Below are 6,026 nucleotides of genomic sequence, written 5' to 3'. Positions count from 1 at the left end.
AGGACATCCTTGTGCTTCGCTGGGTATTCTGGCCCAAAAATAAACATTGGGACGGAAAAAAAAATCTACTCCTAGGATCTGAGAACATTGAGTTAACAAGGCAAACAGGTCACCTAACTGTTTACGTCATACAAGAGGATCAACCAAGGATTCACCCTTAGGACAAAAAAGGACACCCCACCCCAACCGTAGGATCATGTTTGGGGCTTCTGTTTGGGCTTCTGTTTGGGTACTGTCCTGCGTTGGTGGTCAGCTGTTCTCTTGTCAAATGTACACTTGAGCAGGGTCCTCCAGCAACCTTTAGCAGTAGAACTACTGCCAAAGAAACCAGACATGCCAGTCTAGCATTTGACACCTTCACACAGATGACCTAGATGTCTTTTCTCCTAGTGGCCTCAACCTTATCCAGTTCCTGGGTTGTAAAGGACAGGAGACACCACTCATCCTCGTCCCCTTTCCCCAAGGCCGCACATGTGGTCAAGGGAGGAGAGCTGAGCTCTATTCTCAGGCCCCTTCCACGCCCTCCACCCTGCAACTCCATACCTCCCTACACCTGCTGAAGACTGCAGGCTCATTCTGAGATGTTTGGTACATTCCTTACATCCACCTCCATATTTCGGACCCGACTTGCGATACAAGACGCTCCAACTCCGACTCCTCCAGCAACCGCGCTCCCGCAGTTGTGTCAGAGGCTCGTAAAAATGCCAACACCTTCCAGGCTTCCAGAGCAGATTTGCAAAAGGAGAAATATTGCATCTTGCTGACCAGTAACAGACAAATATCCTTCCCTGCGCCGTTCACGACAGACCCGATAAAGTGCAGCCACAAGACGAGAATAAAAGTCCAGCGCACGGTGACGCGTCTCCGTGATGTCAGCAGTCACCCTGAAGATGAGCACAGGACAACTGTCCTCTCCGCACCGCTGAATGTTCCAGGCTAACGTAAACAAACGCAGGGAAGAAAAGAAACAAGGAAACAAAGGAAATGCAACAAGACTTGAGCCAAGATGGCTCACGCTCCTCTTAACCTTTCACCTTTTCATTCACATAAGATCCCAGTTCTTTCTTTTTATGATATAACTGATCAAACCAACTGCAGTGATGGTTTGAATGCAATTTAGATTCTGTGGAATGTATATGTTGTATTTTTAGATATTAAAATAGATTTTACTCTTGTGCTTGAATTTGCCGTATATTAAGTATGCAGTTTATCTCAAGTTTTCAAAAACACTTTTTCCTCCTCCAGTTCTCCCAAAACTAGACAAATATTTCACAGAAAATGGTGTCCTGCAACAATGTGATGATGAAGTGCTAATATGAAGACTTCCTGGATAAGGAACACACTTGTTGTAATAAACACCAAGTGACGATCAGTGTCCCACAAGAAGACCCGAGCCATCCGCCCAAGCAGCACTCATGAGTTTATCCATGTGTATTTCCTCACTTTAGGGTTTTATATTCTCCATATATCCAAACATTCACCCTCTTTCAGTAATTTAATTAGTGTTGTAGGACATACATTCTTTTATCACATCTCCTAACAGAGGTAGTGTGCTCAAGGAATTCATGTTTATCACCCAAAATAAAACAACTTATTTAAACACACTAGCTACACTGCCAAAGCACCTCAGGGCATTGCTGGAAATAAACAACTGCACAATTGAGATAGCAATCCTAGTAGTAGGATGCATATAGTGCATCTATGCAATAGATTACCTCACTATACCCCCCCCACAATAGATTACCTCACCCCCCCATGTAAGTAGTATGTCCTACACCATAATGTACAGCAACAAGATTCCAAACTGCGCACACAAAAAGTGCTCAGCGTGCAATTTTCAGCAAAATAGTAAAAGAAGAATGTCTGTATGTTCTCACCAACACTGTCTCACAGAGAGAGAGAGAGAGAGAGAGAGAGAGAGAGAGAGAGAGAGAAAGAGAAAGAGAGATCCGTTTAAGACACCGTTCCCAGGTAGGCAGCATATACGCGCTGCGTTTGCGTGTTCTGCAGTAAAGGGAGGACACCATAACAGCTGCTTTCCGAGGTACCTTATTTTGGGAAAGTTTGAAGGCAGCATTTCATGTGCCCTTCTCAGGAACGCAATCTCATAAACGTGTTTACCAGCAGAGTTCTGTGGTAAATTAGAAAAAGATGGTGGGCCTAACTGTCGCTCTGAAAACTGCAGCTGAAAAATCCTTACATACTTTTACAAAACAAAGTCATCTTTGTCTTTCACAACACTGAAGCTTTGGAGATTCCTGCTAGCTAGCTAAATTTAGCTAGCTTATCCAACGTGACCCGACAAGCAACGGGCCCAGTGCTGAGTCAGCAGTCAGAAAAGGAGCTGACATTAACCTGGAATCCGTCCAGTGAGATAAATTGAGAAGCTGGTGAATCAGTAAACAAATGTGGCATGCACAACACTCGAGGAGTTATAGCGCATGACAACAGCGAAGGTTTTTCCAAGCACGATTCCTGCTGCGATTTCCACTTCAGGTAAACAAGACCGGCAGGCAGCACTGCGTGGTTGCGTTGTAGTCTTTAGCATGAAAAACATCAGGACCACGCGCCCTCACCAAAGAACAACACGCACACCCTGAGAAGATGCCCTGTTAAGAGCCTGAGAGTTTGGTCTTAACTGGTCATATATCACTGGAGTGTCCAGTAACGGTTAGGCTGGTCCATTAATAACCCTTCCTCTTTCAGACGGAGTATTCTTAGTCTGCTGTTCTTCCTCTTCTCCTTTCCTCACTCCATCCACGGCCAAAGCCGCCACCCCTTCCTCTGGCTTTCAGGCCGCTGCTTTGGTGCCACGAGGGATCCAGAGTGTTCGGACAGCTCTCCCGTAGCGAGGCTCTGTGGGGGGGACTGTGTGTGCGTGTGTGTGTGTGGATGGGTGGGTGCAGGAGAATGTCTCTGACAGGAAGCTGGGACCCTGGGTCCATCCTCCATGTTTGCGAGGGAACATCTGCTCGTGGTTTGTTCCAGTCTCGCTCTTGTTTTTATCCCTCGTCCAGCCCACCCTCGCACTCTGCCCATCCAGACCCCGGCATGTTGACTCTCCATGACAAATTGCACTCTCTTCCTTAATGTGTTTGTCTCTCGGATCTCTGTTCTCTTGCTCTGTCTTTCCATCTCTGCCCTCTGTGTTTTTCCGACAAAGATATTTAAGTCAGAGGAGACTGTTTATGGCAGGTCAGGTTTTCACTGACACAAAGACAGCGCTTTGTGCTTTTAGGCTTGACTCCACATTTTAAATTATGAGGACTCTCTCTCTGTGGTGATTATCCCATTTCTCATATAGCTCTCATATGAGTACAAATTAGAAATATTTCTTTACTCTTTTTATGTTTCTTTGAGAAGTGACTGTCTGTCTGTGTGTGTGTGTGTGTGCGCGTGTGTGCGCGCGCGTTTGGTTTATTTCTCTGTTGAACTTTACTCAGCATGACGGATGTTGTCTCTGTAATGGGTGAACTCAATAAAACTGTCAGAGTCTAATGGCCAGAAGAGGACAAAAAGAGAGAAAGCACTGGGGAGACGTGGAGTCTACGGAATGGTACAAAGCTGCACACGGGGGGCAGGCAGGGAGAGACCGAGATGGCAACGTATTGGCCCTGGATCAGTAGAAGAGATGCAGTAAGCACTGGGAGAACTTGTTCCATATTGCTCAGGCCAGTCTATAATGCTGCTCTCCTTGGCTTGTGTGGGCGCAGGGACGGACCACAGGCAGTGAGCCAGTCTGCCAGCTCCATAGTGGGCATCGTGCCCGAACATACAGTCAGTCACTGTCAGCTTGCAGACCTGATGGACACAGTGAGAACAGAGACAGACATTCCAACCTCCTTCTGGGCTTCACGCTCTCGCTCTCTCTCACACACACTCCTATTCTCTCTCTTGCTCGCACATACATGTTCTGTCTCTTTCTCCGTCTTGCTCTCTCGCTCGCTCTGTTTCTCTCTCTGTGTCTTTCTTTCTCGCTCCATCTCTTGTTCTTTATCTCTCTCTTTCTCTCTCTCTAAGGATGAAGGGAAGCGTTATGCCCTGGCGTGGGTAGCAAGGTTGTGAGTGGCACAGACTGGGCATCACCACGGGGGCATTCAGAGATGGCACACAGCTCTTACTGCAGCAAGAAACGTGCCAGGAGTGTGCACAAACACACACACTCACACACATACACATGCAGACAGGCTGCACGTACTAAACAATACACACAATCTGGCACCATGTGTACTAGGAGCGCAGCTTTGCAAATAAATAATAACAATAATAATCAACTGAATAATGTTCTCAAAGTTTCTGCTCTTCAAAAATTATTTCCTGTTTTCAGTCTCTGATATCATCACAAGCATATCCTGAGAGGTTTTTCTTCTTCCTCTTGGTCTTAGACATTGAAACGGAAACGCTATATCTATATCTGCATCACCTATATTTACAGAGAGGCTAAAGCTTGCACATCGAAGCCAACACCATGCTACAGTGTCAGCAATGTGGACAATGTTGCACGTGTGTGATGTCATTTCCCCAATGGTGCACATGTATGATGTCATTTCTCCGTTGGACGCGATAGCTGCTCTAGACGATATGAAAGCAATCCATTCTAAGCATGAAGTTCATGGCCTAAGGACATTGGGTTCCGCCATGTACAAGGTGTGTGTGGGTGTGTGTGAGTGAAAGAGAAAGTGAGACAGAGATACTTTGGGTGTGTTCGAGAATTGCACATCAGCATTTGTGTGATAGCTTGGTGTAGATGGCATCTTTGTTACGGATGCACTAATTAAAGTGTCTCCCAAGATGCTTAGGGCTGCGTGCTTCCCTTAACAAACTAAACTTTGGCCGACACCCCATAGCAGGCGAGAGAACCTAAAAAACACAGATCAACTACCAACACATGGCGTTACGTAGGCTAAGACCAACAAGAACATTGTAAGTAGTCTGTAGCCCTCTAGACAGCAAGATGTCATATTCTCAGCATGGAGCGTTGGTGAGAAAATCTCAGTCCTGCTATATGAAAATATGAAGAAATATTTCTCACCATTCTTTCACTCACTGATGTAGTGAATTGTGTTAGTTTTGAAAAGATCATGACTGAAGCAAGCTATCACTCCAGTCCTACACAAACACACACACACACACACACACACACACACACACACACACACACACACACACACACACACACACACACACACACACACACACACACACACACACACACACAGAGTGCTTAATCTCCATCTTAACAGGAGGTCTAGGGCACCAACACTATTATAGCACTGTGGGTTGAGAGGAGGGGCTATGGTAGAACATTATGCATTGTAGGCGGTTATTGTATTTGGGTGTCATATTCTATCTACTGTATCCCAGTACGAAGATGTTCCCTCAGTGGCTTGGTCAGGGTTAATAAACCTGGTCTTTCATCTGCCATCACACCCTGACAGCCTTTATTGCTAATGTGTGGTCTTACACCAGTGCAATTATCCAAAGGAGATCAGAATTATACTCCTGCCTAATGGAGAAATGTCTGCTTGTGCACTGTTGCTACAGATGTACGAATTTATTCTAGATGTACTGCAGAAGCCCAGGGAAGACACTTCAAAAAGAAGCGTCAGGCATGTTCTTCTCCAGCTCTACTAAGAGCAGCAGTTTATGTGAGCAGGCAAATGCGTAAGGAAATCCAGGAGCGCAGCCCCTCTGTCTCATTCAGCACAGAGGCTGGATGGTCGCGGGGTTCGGGCTCCGCAGTTCATGTTGAGCACATTACACTTTGGCCTCTGGTCTGGCCTGTCGCGTCCTTTCAAACACGCATAACTGGGCCATTATTAAGACAAATTTGCGCTTGTGTGTGCTTTGGAACCGACCTAGAAAGCAATCCGTCTTGCATCGAATGTACAAAACTCGACCTTCAAAAGGTGTTGTGTCATTTCGAGCAGCTGCAATAGCAAGTCTCTCCAGCGAGTTTAGTTTTGTTATGTACAGCTGAGTGGCATCAATATAACAGCACATGGTCAAACACCCCCCCCCCCCCC

Source organism: Electrophorus electricus, chromosome 7 (genome assembly GCF_041902795.1).
Source record: "Electrophorus electricus isolate QZ-2024a chromosome 7, ASM4190279v1, whole genome shotgun sequence".
In the NCBI taxonomy this organism is placed as follows: Eukaryota; Metazoa; Chordata; class Actinopteri; order Gymnotiformes; family Gymnotidae; genus Electrophorus; species Electrophorus electricus.
The sequence above is the reverse complement of the archived record's forward strand: the minus strand, read 5'-3'. Positions refer to the sequence as shown.